The following is a 16,219-nucleotide window of genomic DNA, read 5'->3' on the forward strand; positions in this document are numbered from 1 at the left end:
AAGAACGTTCAAAAACACAACACAATGAGGTCAAATGCTCTAGTTCTGGAACGTACCAAATATTTTTGGGAAAAATGTGCTCTCTGAAGTCTCACCAACTTGGGAATTTCAACTGCGTTGTGCATGACGTCCCCAATTTGACAAAACTCGGCAAGTGCCACAGTGTTAACTCTTCATGTGTTTTGCTTTGTCTGTTTGGCAACACTAATAAAAAAACCAGGGATTACGTGCCCTAATGCCGCTCAATTGAATGGTCATATGAAAAACAATAAAAACCAGGACGCATTCATCACACAAAAGAAAAAACAGGACGGCCGGGACAGGACGTGAAAACCAGACAAAACCTGGGAAATTAGGTGTTTGATCACCCTGGGTTGTTGAGTTAGGGTTAGTGTTGTTAGTATTCCACTTCGTCATCGGTGTCGACAAGCCCTGGAAAACAGAAGACAACGGACTTTACGTGCATGTGTTCTTTCTTCTTCTGTAGTTTTGATGTCACGTGGCTCTGTCACATGTGTCCGTTTACAGCGCGACAGGTAGGTCTGCCTTATGTAAGACATTTTCAGCGTTTTTTTGTGGATGCGATTTTTTTTTCAACCCACCAAAACAAACAAACAAACAAAAAAGTCCCAGGAGCGTCCCCGTGGACATGGCCTAAATGTCCTCTCAGCAATCCGCCCTCTTTGTTTGTTTTTGAGGGCTGTAGCTGTGATGGTGGATGACGAAGACACTGAGAGAGTATTAGTCCGTAACAGATCAGGTGCTGGGACATGCCACGGCAGGCACCTCTATCACCTCCGACTTGCCTTCCCTCTTTCGCATTAATCGAATCTCAGCGTGTGGTCAAGTGTGCTGCAGAGACATATCTGCTGCCTCAGTGACCTTCCAACGTCCACTAAACCGTCCAGACAGCAAGAAGGTAAGACCTTTCCTATTTTAGCTTGCTTGTACCTTTGCTAACGCTTCATGTTTGCGTGTGCCCACTGAAGTGATACAATCAATGTTTTATGTAATTATTACTCTTATTCATGAATACATATATCATTATTTAACACATGCCGTTTAGTTACGATGCTGGAGGAAAGGAATGCATGCAGGTGGGATATTTCTGACCAAGAATGTGGCTCAACCAGACAGGACACCAACAGAGGGTCATCAACAACACCTTTTGTGGAGAGAGAGACTAATGAGATAGATGGGGATGCGATAAACGGTGGGTGTTCTCTGCCGGAAGACTCCAAGGGATGCTGGTGGCAGACGAACCTATTGCCAAAGATAATCTGATTTATGGCGCTTGCTTGCGCCTCATGCCACAGGTCACTAGGCACGAGGGTCACCAATCATCTCCAGCTTACACGGTCTTCTGGTCTGTGCTATCATTATAATAAATTGATCATAAACAATGTGATCTCTGCTACTTGCGGACAATGTGGCCCTGATGGCCTCATCGGGCTGTGACCTTCAGTGTTGGGTGGTCTGGTGGGTTGAATGTGAAGCTTCTGGAATGAGACTTGGCACCTCCAAATCCGAGGCCATGGTTCCCAAGGGTGGATTGCACACTCTGGGTTGGGAGTGAGGTCTTGCCCCAGGTGGAGTTCAAGTATCTCGGGGTCTTGTTCACAAGTGAGGAAAGGTTGGAGTGTGAGTTTGACAGTTATTTTGGCGCAGCGTCTGCAGTAATGCGGTCGCTGTACTGGACCATTGTGGTGAAGAGAGAGTTGAGCCAGAAGGTAAAGCTCTCAATTTACCGGTCGACCAATGTTACCACCTTCACCTATGGTCATGATCTTTGGTTTGTGACAGAAAGAACGAGATTGCGGCTGAAATGAGTTTCCTCAGTAGGGTGGCTGAACTCAACCGAAGAGATAGGATGAGGAGCTCGGTCATCCGGGAGGGGCTCAGAGTAGAGATGCTGCTCCTTCACATCGAGAGAGCCAGTTGAGGTGGGCTCGGGCATCTCGTCCAGATGCCTCCTAGATGCCTCCCGGGGGGCAGACCTAGGACACGCTGGAGGGATTAGCTCTCACAGCTGGCCTGGGAACCCCTTGGTGTCCTCCCGGTGGAAGAGGTGGCAGAAGAAAGTGATTGGCTGGATGGATGGATCATAAACAACTACTTACAAAATAAGTACCGCAAGACATGCTGGGAGCTGGCGTCAGTCCCGTTGCTGGGAGTGCTTCCGGCTGCCCAGCGTGCTTTGGTTATGTGTTTACAGTTAACTTAGTTGTTGTTTATTAATCCCCAGAGTAGTATAAGTGTTTACTTGCTGTCATAATTGTGTTTGCGCTGTGATTGTAGTCTGTGTTGTCTGCAGTGACCCCCTCCAGGGTTCATTTCACTGTGTGACACGAAATATGAGCCACAAATGGCCCACAGACTGCGCATTTGAGACCCCTGATCATAACTGAGCAAGAAGTTGCATTGTCTGACTGTTGTTTAAATCCACTGAGATCATTCTGAATACGCAACAACACACACACACACATTTTCTGTCAACATGCAATCCCTTTCTTGTCTCAGAACACATGAAGCACTTGTCCAATATCCAAAGACGCAGCTGTGTGGCACGCTAACACTGACACACTGTGAACCACTAACACTCTCCCTGCTGAGTGAGAGCAGAGAAACAAGCTTGTCCACATGGAGATGTTGATGGACAGACTCATTCACTGAGTGTTTTCCATCAGGGCACTGTGACAGGACATGTTACGTCCACTCAGTCTCCCAAAGGAGGCATGTGCAGGTAGATACGCTTTGATTAATTACTTCATGTATGGCTTTTATTTTAAGATAAAGCAGCAATTTATGCAACGGCCCCATTTTCCTGTCACTGCTATAATGGCTAATAGATGGAAATGTGCTGTGTCTTTGCTGACTGGACTTCGTCCGCAGCATTTTTCATGAATTGCCTCTTGTTATTATGTGACAAGAACATCAAATGTAGCACTTTGATGTTAGAAATGGAGACTTGTCAAACTCAAGGCCCGGGCGCCAGATGTGGCCTGTGACATCATTTTATGTGCTCCATGAAAGCCTGGAAATAATGTGCGTCAATAATGTTTTTTCCTTCTAAATGTATTTGTTCTTTCATCTTGACAACAAATTTTGACTGCGTGCAGTTGATTATCTGACCATGAAAAAGAAATAAGCATCATGGTGCTGAAAGGCAAAAGTGTCCTTGTATGTGGACAACGGGTCTCAGGCAGCCATTCTAAAAATACAATTGACCAGCAAAAAGGTGTAATTAACAATGATGCTGTTTAAACAATGATGTTAATGACAATAATAATAATAATAAAGAATATGCTTTGTCAACTTTAAAACAGAGCTTTATTTATTTATTTAAAATTACTAAGGTGTACTCCGCCTCTCGCCCATAAGTCAGCTGGGATAGGCTCCAGCATACATCCGCGACCCTAATGAGGATAAGCAGCATAGAAGATGGATGGATGGATGGATGTTGACATACATTTGATTGGTTTTAGCATCTTTCATGAACAAAATGTATTTCAAGTGGCCCCTTTTCTGTATGCAGTCCTCTCTGGAAGAACTTCTGACACTTCTTGTTGATATATTCGGGAGATCTCCGCAGTGTGCTTTGCTATGGCAGCCATAATAGTATCCCACTTTGCGTAAACGTTTCTTAATGTTCCGTTCTTAATGAATGAGATTAACAGGCGTGCTGCTGGCTTTTATTTAACAATTACTGAAGGCGATAATAAAGGATCGATCATCTAACGGCACATTTGATATTTACACGGTCTACATCAAATCCAAATCAGCATTAATCAAACATAATGAGTTTCAGACAAGGAGGAGGTAGTGAAGGGGAGCGCGAGGACAACAAGCAGCATGGAGACGAATTTCACAAGAAAGAGAACAGAAGGCGTGAAAATCAAACTCCTTTCCAAAACAAAAGACGTTTCACATAGCGGGGGCCACCTCACAGAGTGGTCAGAGTGAGACTTCATCAGCACTGCCTTCATTGCAGGTGCAAACACTCTGCTGCTTAGGCGCAAGCCTCTAATTCGAGCAAAGGGGGTAGGAAGTGCCAGGTCCAAACAGATCAATGGCAGCGTCTCCAAACATGCTAAACTGAGCCTTTAATGCAATTCTACCTCCCTGGAAGCCAACAATGACAAATGGAGTGGAGCGGGGGGGCCAATGACTCATCACCACGTGAGCCGGCAAAGACAACAATTCTTCTGTTGTAAGAGTTCATACATCGTGGAACAAAGAGCTTTTTTAGAGAATACTTGGCTTTGGTCCACTTCTCGGTGTTGATGGAATGCACCCGTGAACCTTTAGAGCAGCTTTACAATGTTACGGTGAGGAAAAACCACTCCAAAATCAATAGAGTGGATGTGAAACATCTGTTGCTGACCAGGCAAAGGGTCAGCGGCTTACATTTTGGTATGAACTCAAAACTAGCGGATTGTTCCTCCTGCATTTGAAAAAGTTATCATCTGCAAATTGCTTATTTTGAATTTAGACGAGCTCCTACTGAAGCTTTTCGGGAGGCCTTCTGAGTTCATAAATTCTGGCTATGTTTCCCTCAAAGAACTCAATTTATACTCCAACTCAGGCGTGATTGGAAGCGCCGGTAAAAGCTACATTTGTAATACTCCACTTTATCTCCATCCAAGATATCCTATTTGTGCTTTGAAGCAGACTTTCCGAGCTGTCACAGCGGCCTCTGCCTCGCACATTTTCGTCAATTACCAGGCGATGTTTTGCGGGACACGCAGGGAGATGCTGAGGTGGGGCCTTCCCGGCGAGATCCAGATCTGCTGATGCAGAGTGACGCTTGGCGTAAAGTGCTCTTGCAGAAATGGCACAGAGGTGGAAAAGTGTCAAGTTCATCAGACAGCCGAGGAGAGGCCCGATCAAGTCTGTTTAGGGCATCTCGGCGTCTTTGGCGCGCGCACTTCGAGTGACAAGAGGACTCACTCGTGTATGACCTTCGCTGTCCGGGTCAAGATGAGTCAGCACCTGTGTTGCACTCTCTCACCGGAATGTGTTCTGAAAAGAAACTTGACTCTTTTCCACTAATGCTGTCTTCAGAAAGTATGGAGCAACACCACATTAGAGCATAATCAAGTAGATATGTCTTCAAAAACCTCCAGTCACATACATTTTTAAGGTTTTCTCATACTGGTAATACCAATGATGGACCTACTCTAATCCAAACCCGCACACAAACCCAAAGTCTACCCCAAAGTAACCCACAAACCTAACCTTAACTCCTAAATCCTAACCCTAATCAAAACCTTTATCCAAACCCAAACTCTAGCCCAAACCCAAACCTTAAAACTACCCCAAACCCTAGCCCTAAACCTAATCCATAACCTGAACCCAAATCCAAACTGTAATCCAAACTTTATCCCTAACCACTACTCTTAACCCAAATCATAACAATAATCCAAACCCTAACACAAACCTAACTCCTAAATCCTAACCCCAAACAAAACCCTCATCCAAACCTGAACTCAAACCCAAACCCTAACTGTAACCCTAAACCATAACTTGAACCCAAATCCAAACTGTAATCCAAACTTTATCCCTAACCAATGCTCTAATCCAAAACATAACATAAACCAAAACCCTGATCCATACACAGACCCTAATCTTAATCCTAATGAAAACCCGAACCCTCATCCAACCCAAACCAATACTCCAATCCAAACCATAACCCTAAACCTAACCCCAATCCATAATACTAACCCAACCCAAACCCTAAACATAACCTCAAACCAAACCCTAACCACATGAAAGATTCTTGGTGGTAATAGTTTTTAGGCCTTTGCAGTGAACTGTGAAGGACCCAATGGACATTCTTCATCTTTTTCAACCAAAGCTAAGAAAAAAAGTAGACTTTAGAATGTGCTCACCTCTCTTCAAATATTCACTTCACACGGTCTCTGAATTACACACTGAGTGAATTCATAGCTTGTCCACTTCCCTCTCGTCGTCACCGTCTGCTCTGCCTTCGGCAACGGCTGCAGCCCGCGTGAAGCGCCCGCCGCTGCATCAGGCAGCAGAAAAAAGGTTACCTGTCCACTGCAGCCTTTTTCAATATGTCTTGTCCTCATGAGCGCTGCCTTTTTTTGTGTGTGGTACGCTTTAAGTGCGAGCTCGTGGGGCGGGGGGGAAGAAGGACGGCGTGAAGTGATGCAGAGAGACGAGGCGAAGTCCCCCTCCTAAAATATTTATCCGCACAGGCCTTGCAACCACATTTGCCTAACTTTTCACACTCCCGCTCTCCCGTGGTGGGCAAAAGAGAGTTGGACGTAGCAGCCGTTAAATGATGTCTTCCGATCCAGCTGCTCCTGGCTGCCTTGTCTTGGCATTCGCCTTTAAAATATTTGTCGTGACAGAGAGAGTGCACGGAGGGAGGCGAGGCAAATGCGATCGTCCCGACGGTAATGTGAGCAAATAATGTGGCTTGTGACGAGTAAACGGGTCTGATTCCTTTTGACCGCCTTGCTTTTACCCTCTCGACGAGCACGAGGCCCTCCAAGGAGACATTAATACTTTTGTTTTTTACATTTAACATTACTCTTCTTGGAAGCAGGAGCTCAGAACATCCATATAAGAGATTCTCCCAACCTCCCAAAAAGCTACTATCTTCATAGTCAAAACACATCCCACAATCACCTAAACCAGAGGTATTCATCTTACATGTAAGTAGGTCCAAACAAAATACAAGCTGTGGGCCGAAAATGGCCCCCGGCCTGCAGTTTGGACACTGCTGGATTAGGATTGAGAACCTCTGACCTAGTCAGTGCACAGATGAGCTGATCAGCAAGTACCGTAAAGGCAAAAAAAGATGTACTGATCAAAAAACTATTGGGTCCAGGTTCGTAATGGATGGTGTCTGGGTCCAGACTTGGACCGCCAGTTGGAGATCTCTGACCTATACCCTCACACCAGCCAAAACCCTAACCCCAACCCCAACCCCAACCGCAAACCTTAACCCACACCCAACACAAACATCTAATTTGGCTTCTGACTGGCTTCCTGACGTTTAAGCCCCCTGCTGGCCATTGAAACAACTCACTGCCTGCGTTTTCCACACTTCAGCACCATCTGTCCAGTACACCCACTCTACAGACCTGGTAGACTGGATACATGTTTATTCAGAGCAGCCACACACACGCACACACAGGATAATAAAAGGGATGCGCTGCAGCAGGAATATGAATAATAAATGTGGCAAATTAATTATGTGTCACTACAGCTGAAGTTCATTTGTCCTGGTTGGCACTTTAAAGCAGTTGACACTGACAGGCATGCAAACACTGTGTTAGCATGTACAGGTTCCAGGTCAAACCTGCCATCACAAGACCTTTAAGCATCCAGACACGTCAAGATTTTTAACTTTTACAAGTGTAAAAATAAGTGAACCACGATTATTATTAACACAGCCGACATGCTCATTGACATGTGTTTAACATTGGTTAAACTGAATTAGACATGAATAATGTGTTTCACGGTCAAACTGTCAAATCATAAAGACTTTGTTAACTGTACAGGCAATTTTTAAGAAAAATGTTGACATTCTTGTCTATTGTACAAGTGTTATGATAAGTGAATCACTGTGTTATGGCATAAATCCAACAAAACACTTGGTCTAAACATTATACATAACTGAACAATTTAATGCAAAGGTGAGTCGCTTCTCTTAAAATAATCTGAAAAAATCCTTGAAATTGCCACTAGTGCATGAAGGAGAACACACGCTGGCAGCAAACTTTACTTGCGTGTGATGTCATGCTGTTGTGCATGCATGTCACTTCCCAGACGCTTTGCGTTCACTTTGACAAGTTGCATTTTTTTGGTAATGTGAACGACTACATAAAAAAAACGTATTTGAACAAAAAATCTGAATTGAGCATCATACCATCATAGCCTGCAGCGTGAACGTAGCCTAAAAAGGTCTTACAAATCTTAAATTGGGTTCAGTGAATCCCACAGAAACAACAAAGTCTTATTTAGTTTCTTTATTATTTGTCTTTCTCTTTATTTTTAATTCTTTCTTCAATTTTGAAATTTCATTACATTCATTTTAAATTCATTACTTCATTTTATTTTTATGCTCAGTCTTAACTTTAAGATGTAATGCAATGTTGTTGGGTTTTTTTACATTTTTTAGCATTCGTGCTCGTTAACCACAGTAAAACAACCAGTCTACCTTCCTGTGTATATTCTTCTTTTTGTCCTCTTCACACTTGGTGACCTAAAGGACGAGATCGTGGTTAAAATAATAAAGAATAAAGCTTTTGAATCTTATAAGCGGCCGAAATGAGTTTTCTCCATAGGGTGGCTGTGCTCCCCCTTAGAGATAAGGTGAGAAGCACTTGTCATCCAGGAGAAACTCGGAGTAGAACCGCTGCTCCTCCGCTTTGAGAGGAGCCAGATGAGGTGGCTCGGGCATTTGCTCAGGATGCCACGCGGATGTTCAGAGCACATCCGACCCGTAGGAGGCCTTGGGGAAGACCCAGGACACGTTGGAGAGACTATGTCTCTCAACTGGCCTGGGGACACCTTGGGATCCGCCGGAAGGAGCTTGAGGAAGTAGCCCGGAAGACGGAAGTCTGGGCTTCCCTGCTTAGGTTGCTGCCTCCGCCACGCGCCCTTGGATAAGCGGTGGAAGACGAATGGATGGATGTGTCACAATAAAAAGCCAAAAATCCACGGAAGAAATGAGCTAATTGTGATTGCAATTCAACCTCAGAGGTTTAGAGGTGTATTTTTCCAAAAATGTTGGTCATAATATGTATTGGCATTCAAACTTTCAAAGGTTTTCCACTCCACTCAAGTGGCCCAATGAGCAACGTCATGCTTTCATTAAAGGCAGCTAATTTCAGCCATTTTTACTGCACTCGTTTGAGAGTTTAATGCCTTGCCAGTTAACTTGACTGGCTTCTTCATTTAGTTTGTCTTCTCCTTGGGGTTTGTGTGTGTGTGTGTGGGGGGGGGGGCAACTAGAGTGGAGAATTGTTGTTGTCAAATGTGAGGAGAGAGGGGGACAGATGCTGAGCTGAGCAGTGGCAAGCAATAACTCCAACGTAATGATCTTTAAAATGGAGCGAACGGTGAGACATTAAGAGGCCGAATATTGCCAGGGGAGGCCAGCAGGCTCACTTCAAGAGGATTTCATAATTTTTAGTTGTGGCGGGGAAGGAGGGGTCAAAACTACACAGCTTGCTCCAGTTTTTGCCGCAGACCTCGCAAGTAATGTGCTGATGTGTCACAGCCAGGCCCTGAGCAACGACCACCACACCCGATGAGCCTTGCTGCAGTCAAGGTAATTATAATCCAACTATTGCTTTTAAATTACAGCTGGTAATGAGCTGCTTGCAGAGGCCAGAAATGTAAGTAAAGGCTTTTTTCTTGCAAGATCAGCAATAGAACACGTTAAAAAAAACAACAACATTGTAAGTTATTTTCTGACTGAATTTGTTTGTCAAATTTTATGTTATGAGATAGAGTAGGTCTTTATAGTGCTCATAAAAAGGTTTTCAATTGAATTTGGTGAATCCTGCAGAGGCCCTGAAGTAAGTTACCCATATGTAACATTAAGACCTGAAAACAACAACACGCTCATTTTTACGTTTAATGACAAGATGTAATGCAATGGTGACTCACACATCTATTTGTCGTGTGCACTTGTCACGCAAGCGTAAAAAGTAGTTAACCACCTTAAAACATAAAAACAAAACAGTTTTTTAACTTAAAATATTTTATAGCCTTATGATTTTGCTTACTTCACATAACAGTCGATTGGTTCCAGGCCCGGCTGTGATAAGTGAAGTAGGATTCAATATTCATTCAACAGACGTATACCGTACTGGTCCGGTATTTAAAAAAATAATAAAAATTTGTTTGTTGCGAGCAGTGACTCAATTCCACTTTATTTGATGGTCCTTGAACACACCATTGTGGTTGCACTAACATCCTCCCATGCTGCACAGATAGACTACTACGTATACTGTATTTTTACCATTTTTCTTTCACCTCATATTTGGTCTCAAATGCTGACACTATGTGGGAATGCATTAAGCTAAGCTTTGACGTTATTGAGTGTTTCTGTGCATATTTGCTGGTGCACAACCTCAAGTTCATTGATGCTAGCACGCTGCCTTTTACCACATACATCAAACAGCCACGTAATAATCAAACTCCAGGATCGTACTGGTTCTACATTCATTTTGGGCTTTTAATTTCATGTTGCTAGTTTTACACAATATATAATAAGATAAATTAGATCGCTTTAATGTACAAATCTCCCCAAATGTGTACCAAGTCATGCGTCTACTTTGTAAACCAGGGTTGTCCAAAGTGCGGCCTGGGGGCCATTTGCATCTACAAGCAACAATTGAAAACATCTGCAGTAGTGTACAAGAATAAAGTCAAAATATTAAGTAAAAAAAGTATTCTAACAACAAAAAGGTTGCAATTTTTTCGAGAATCAACTTGTTATATTATGAAAAAAACTAATGTCATTTTTGTAGCATAGAGATGAAATACTCAAGGAAAAATTTTATTTTTCAAAAGTCGTTACATTATCAGAAAAGAACAAAACAAAATAATATTGGAAAATTAGGTTGGGGAAAAAGTTCTAACATGGGAATAAGAATAAGAATAATATTACACAAAGAAAATTGTATACGATTATTTCAAAATAAAGTTGAATTATTTGTAAAATAAAAAAAAAAACAACAAAAAACATGGGAAAAAAAGAGCAAACACCGAAGTTCGTACTAATAGGCTTTTTCACTTATATCCCAAAGCAGAAATGCATTTAAATATATATATATATATATATATATATATATATATATATATATGTATATATATAAGTTCTTGGCATACATGTGTTGCTTTACAAAATATGAAAGTGGCCCTTGCATCCTTTCATTTTTCACTATGTGGCCCTCGCTGGAACAAATCTGGACACCCCTGCCGTAAACAAATACAGTGCAGCTCAGCCTTTGGCAGCTTTTGGAGTCATGGCTTGCGATTGCTCCAAGGAGAATCCAGACCTTCCTCCTTTTCTAGGATTGAAGCACTCTGACTTCTCCTTCAAACAGCAGCACATCCGACAAGCCAAACGCTCTCATCATCATCATCACGAACTAGCCACATCAGCTTGTAGCATTCCAATAAACAGCACATCAAATCAAATTTTTCTACTCAGCGGCTGACGCTTGTTGGTTGTTTATGAAAAAAATATTTGGCCGTCCGGAGTGAAAATTGGTTGATTCTCATTGTGTTGCAGGGCCAAAATCATCACATCCGTCTGCTCCTCACAGCTGCTCGCTCACATCAGCATGAGTACTCGTGTTCACGTTGTTTATTTCCTAAACAAAACACCAATGACACTCATTGGAGAGCAGACCTCCTCCTCGATAACCACCTGCTGCATATGCCTGAATGCGTCATTAAGATTCATGATTTCATTACTGGAAAATGAAGGAAAATTCTGAAAGTGTAGCATTTAAAAAAAAAAAAAAAAAGATCTGCATCTTGAGCCAGATTGTCACCAAATTTTAATAGGTGCAGAGACCTACGTCCCATCCTTTTAAAAAAAAAAAAAATAATAACACGTAAGAATTAAGTCATAATATTTCAGAATATTTATTGTTATTTATTAAAAATAACAATGCTTTTTATTAAATAATCTAAAATTGCAAACATTCTGACTAAAAAGTATAAACAGAATAAAATGAATAAAAACAATACTTACTAGCAAATAATATGCACTAATATATAATATCTAAGGATGTCCGATATCGGCCCACCGATATGATCTGCCTGATATTGGCATAAAAATGTAATCGGTTGATATCAGCATCGGGTTTTTCCTATAATGAAAAACTGCTGTGTGTGTCTTGCCGTCATCGAGGCATCCAGCGACGCCAATACGTGGAAATACTTTGTCACGTCCTGTGTTATTCCTCGCAGTCGGGATAACCACGGCTGTGGGTATGCCGGCGCAGAGAGCACCAATGTTGACTAACTCATTAGCTTGCAGCGGCGCCGTCTCATCTCTGTTGTCAGTCGACATTCTTACCCACGTCGAGGGTCATCAAATGTGGAGATGCGATTCACAACGAGACAGGAGTCGAGGTAGGTGGCACTAATCAGTTTACTCTCCACTCAACTCCGCCTGAAGCAACAATTCTTTAGCAACAGCTAAGTGGCTACAACAACCTCATGACCCCGAAACGGAAGTACACTTGGTTAATCTCCAAGAGAAATGTCTAAAACAATATTGTGGGTCACCACAATGTGTTAATTCCATGACAGGACATATGTGATGTTACACATATTGGTATCGGAAATTTAGAGTTGGACAATATCGGCAAAAATATTGGTTATCGGCAAAAAAGCCAACATCGGACATCCCTAATAATATCAATCTTAAAGTATTTACTCAGTTAAATATCACAATTTTTCAGGAATTATGAGGCCAGTTTTGGCAAATAAGAGATAGACGCTTAGCTTTGCATAAATACAGAATCATCCAACAATAACATGTTTAACATAACATAATATAGAATAGCAACATAAATTAAACAATATATATTTTATAAAATGAACAATACTACTACAATATACACTAAGTCCCCAACTAACGAACACAATTGGTTCCAAACGACCGTTCTTAAGTCGAATTGTTCTTAAGTAGGGAAAAGGTAATATTACCAAAGATATAGGTACTACATGTACTGTATACATATACAGTATATGTGTATGTATGTAAATATGAGTTTGGATGCAGTAGTAATATTAAACGAGGATGATAAATGAAAAAAACAATAATAAAAATGATATAATGATACGTAATGATAAATGTTATTTACCTTTGAAGAGGAGTGGTCGAGCATACGTCGTTTTGGTGGAGGAGGAGGAGGAGTTATTGAAAAAAAGGACAAATAGTCGTCGTGGTTAGACTCTTCTAAAAGAGATAGTGTTCTGTGGGTGGTGTAGAATTAAGCAGGCCTATTAACTCTTCATAAACTTTAATCACATGCTCTGTCCGGGTTGTATCATACAACTCTTATCCTTCCTCTCTCCTCTACCTCGTCTTCCTGTATCTGTTGGTCCCATTAGCAGTGTCACAGTGCCCTCTGCTGGTCAAGCATGAGGCAGTATAAATATGGACTTATAAGGAAAAACACATGAAAAAAAAAGACCAGTCGGCTTGTGTTCGTATCTCCGAATGTTCGCACGTCAGATGTTTGTTAGTAGGGGACTTAGTGTACAAATAATAAATAATATATATGATAATAACATAAATCAAACCTTTGATGTGCCATCCTTTTCCAGACATAAGAATGACCATTTTTGAATGTTAATTTTTGTCAAAATTCTGTTAAAATCAGCCCAAATCTTTCATGGAACCGTGCACAAAAACGAAGACTGCTGGATGTTTTATTTTAAGTACTAGTGGAGAGCAGGACTGCCAACTGAACTGTCCAGTACAGGTGTGGTGGTGGATCATTGCACTTAGCAGCAGCACATTCTTACACAAAATAAGAAGCACAGAGATAAAAAAAAAAAAAAGAAAAACTACAGCCGTTGCCATGAATAAGCAATAAAATCATAATGAGTGCATCATGCTAAAAGTTACTATGCTACATAAATCACAGTGTTGCTGTTGCTCAGCACAGTGTCAGTGAATGATGTGTGGCTTTAATCGTGCATAGAGCACATACGGTATGTTACATTTCAATACACGGAGATGCCATATAAGCTTTTAAAAGGAGCTTTAGGACGAACATAAAGCAGACAAACTGTCTACTTAAATTGACACGAGAGATGAGCTTTATCAGTCGATTATGTTTGTCTTTGCTGTGAACACAACTTCATATATTTTTAAAAAATGGTATGAAAACAGAGTCCTGGTCTAATTGGATCCTTTGCAGCATTACACGGGTGTTCCATAATAAAACGTTGGTTTATGAGCGCCACTGCTGCATAGATTTCCATCAGATGGAAACACATCTGTGTGGTAAGCTGTCAACACTGTCACACTCATTCTTCAGTGCATGGCAGTCATTTAGCAGAGGGGAGATGGGGGGGTTGTTAGTCAAACAGCATGTTTGCAAGGGGAAATGACATGTCTGCAGCCATCGGCGGCCATCAAAGCTTTGTTCAAAAGTCTATTTTCAACGTTGCCGACCAAGGTGGGCATTTTGAGTGAACACTTTTCAAAGGACAACAAACAGGCCTGGGTGTAGTTTATACTGTAAATCCATTAAGATACTTTTCTCCTGCTTTCCTCCTTCCCTTGTGGAAGATTCATCTTCCCTTTTTGTCATGTCAAAACCTTCCCATCCCTTTGATCCGGTGTTCCCCAAGGCAGTATGTTGATGTTCATTTTCTAAATCTTTAGTCAAATTTGTCTGTGGAATTTCAGGTCAAACACAATCCCATTGATTTGTAAGGGTTTTCAAACATGTTTCTTAGATACCCTTGGCCATATATCGCTTCACACTTCTTTCGTTTTGCACGATTGTAGAGCCGTGGTGTCAAACTCACAGCCCACGGGCCATTTGTGGGCCACTGGGACGTATATTATGGCCTCCTACTTGACATCAAAGATTAGTGTAAGTGCAGTCAGCAAAGCCTGGCCAAGTTCAAAGACACGAGTCAACTCTGAACTCACAGTGAGCTATGAACTGGAGGGACGGGGTATATCATTTGACAGAATACTAACTACGATCGCAGTGCCAACACAAAAATGGGTAAGTAAACACACGTAGGGCAACTACTATAAAAAGCAAATACTGTAGGTTAACGCTAAACACGTAACTTCAGCAACATTTTGCAAAACAAGTACGAAAGCATGCTGGGAGCCGGCATCACACCCAAGACTTGATGTGGATTTTCTTTCTCAAATACCCTTCCTAGTCTGACCATACTCATTTTATTCACCTCAAAATAGCCACCCCCACCTCCCACCTTTCTCTGGGTCTCATGTTAGGTCGTGAGCAATATGCTGACATTTGGTGTACAGCTGTCTCTCGAACATAGCAGCCTCACTCTATCGCGGTTTTTCACAAAGTAATGAATTAATGATGGCTGTTTCGTGGTTAAATACGGCCTTTTATATATATACAGTCAAACTTGTCTATAGCGGCCACTAGAGGGAGACCGCAAAAGTGGCCGCTATAGACAGGTGGCCTCGATAAACAGGTTGGCGGCCATTTTTAATGTTGACCAGTAGAGGAAAAAAAAAGAAAAAAAAGGGGGGGGGGGGGGAAATGAATGTTGACCAGTAGAGGAAAAAAAAAAGAAAAAAAAGGGGGGGGGGATGAATGTTGACCAGTAGAGGGCACTGTGGGACTGCGGATAAAAGTTGTACAGCACTACTAGGCTTGTTATTATCCACAACCCACAGAACAAAGCTGTCTTAGTAATGTCTTTTGTTATGCTTGTTTTTAATATTTTACTTTTTATAGGGCAGAGTGTCATTACAGCTTTAGTTCAGCGGGAAGTGACGGTGGGCGTCCCGAGCAGGAGAGCTAGGCTCAGTGCTAGCTGTGAGTTTGGAGAGAGTTGGGAAGTGTGTTTATGTTGGCGTGGATGTAAAGTCCTGCAGTGTTCTCCGCTGTTAATAAAGCCATTAAAGTGCATTGGCGACGTGAGTCTCTCCTTCCCCACAACAAGCGGCATTACAGTATTGACCAGTGCACAGTGTCTCACACCAGGAAATAAACGGTGTCACTTTTTACAGGCATTGGCTGGACAGCTATGTAGTGGGGCTTGTTTAACCTTTGCCTTGTGGGCAAGCAGGAAGGAGAGACGAGACTGGATGTGTGTGTGTGTTCTGAGCTGCTCTCTGGTGGCCGCGTTCAATAAATAAAGTTGGCAGAAGCAACAGAAGTTTCCTTTGCGGAGTCAGGTTGCCCTTACAACGGTTCGGAGCTGAATAACACTGACAAGTTAACACACTGTAGTAGCAAGCGCCAAAGAAGACGGCTTTTTTTTGTGTCGAATACAGAAGATGAGGACTTTGATGGATTTGTGGATGAGGATTGATCAAAAATAACGTGAGTACATTCTAAAATACTTCAATTAAGTACAACCGAACTCAGTTCAACATACAATAGCATGCATGCTAGCGTGTTTAGCCTACATGCAGTATTGTGTTGTATTGTAGCGTCGCTGGGAGCACGTCCGGTTCCCAGCCTACTTTGCGGTA

At 42.1% G+C, this 16,219-nt stretch overlaps 2 protein-coding genes across 4 annotated transcripts in view; one reads left to right on the top strand and one right to left on the bottom strand.

Moving 5' to 3' along the window:
* ccser2a (coiled-coil serine-rich protein 2a) overlaps positions 1–16,219 on the top strand; it is a 91,896-nt gene that overhangs the window by 66,644 nt on the left and 9,033 nt on the right. The window lies entirely within an intron of this gene.
* Positions 1–16,219, bottom strand: part of grid1a (glutamate receptor, ionotropic, delta 1a) — a 342,967-nt gene that overhangs the window by 13,347 nt on the left and 313,401 nt on the right. Inside the window, exon 19 of one of the 2 annotated variants that reach the window (XR_008573690.1) lies at positions 8,203–8,239. The exons of the other annotated variant lie outside the window; for it this stretch is intronic. The gene's annotated coding sequence lies outside the window, so the exon portion shown is untranslated. Of the gene's footprint in view, positions 1–8,202; positions 8,240–16,219 lie in introns of those variants that run through there. 2 annotated transcript variants of the gene reach the window in all.

The sequence above is a fragment of the Dunckerocampus dactyliophorus genome, chromosome 14 (assembly GCF_027744805.1).
Source record: "Dunckerocampus dactyliophorus isolate RoL2022-P2 chromosome 14, RoL_Ddac_1.1, whole genome shotgun sequence".
Taxonomy (NCBI): Eukaryota; Metazoa; Chordata; class Actinopteri; order Syngnathiformes; family Syngnathidae; genus Dunckerocampus; species Dunckerocampus dactyliophorus.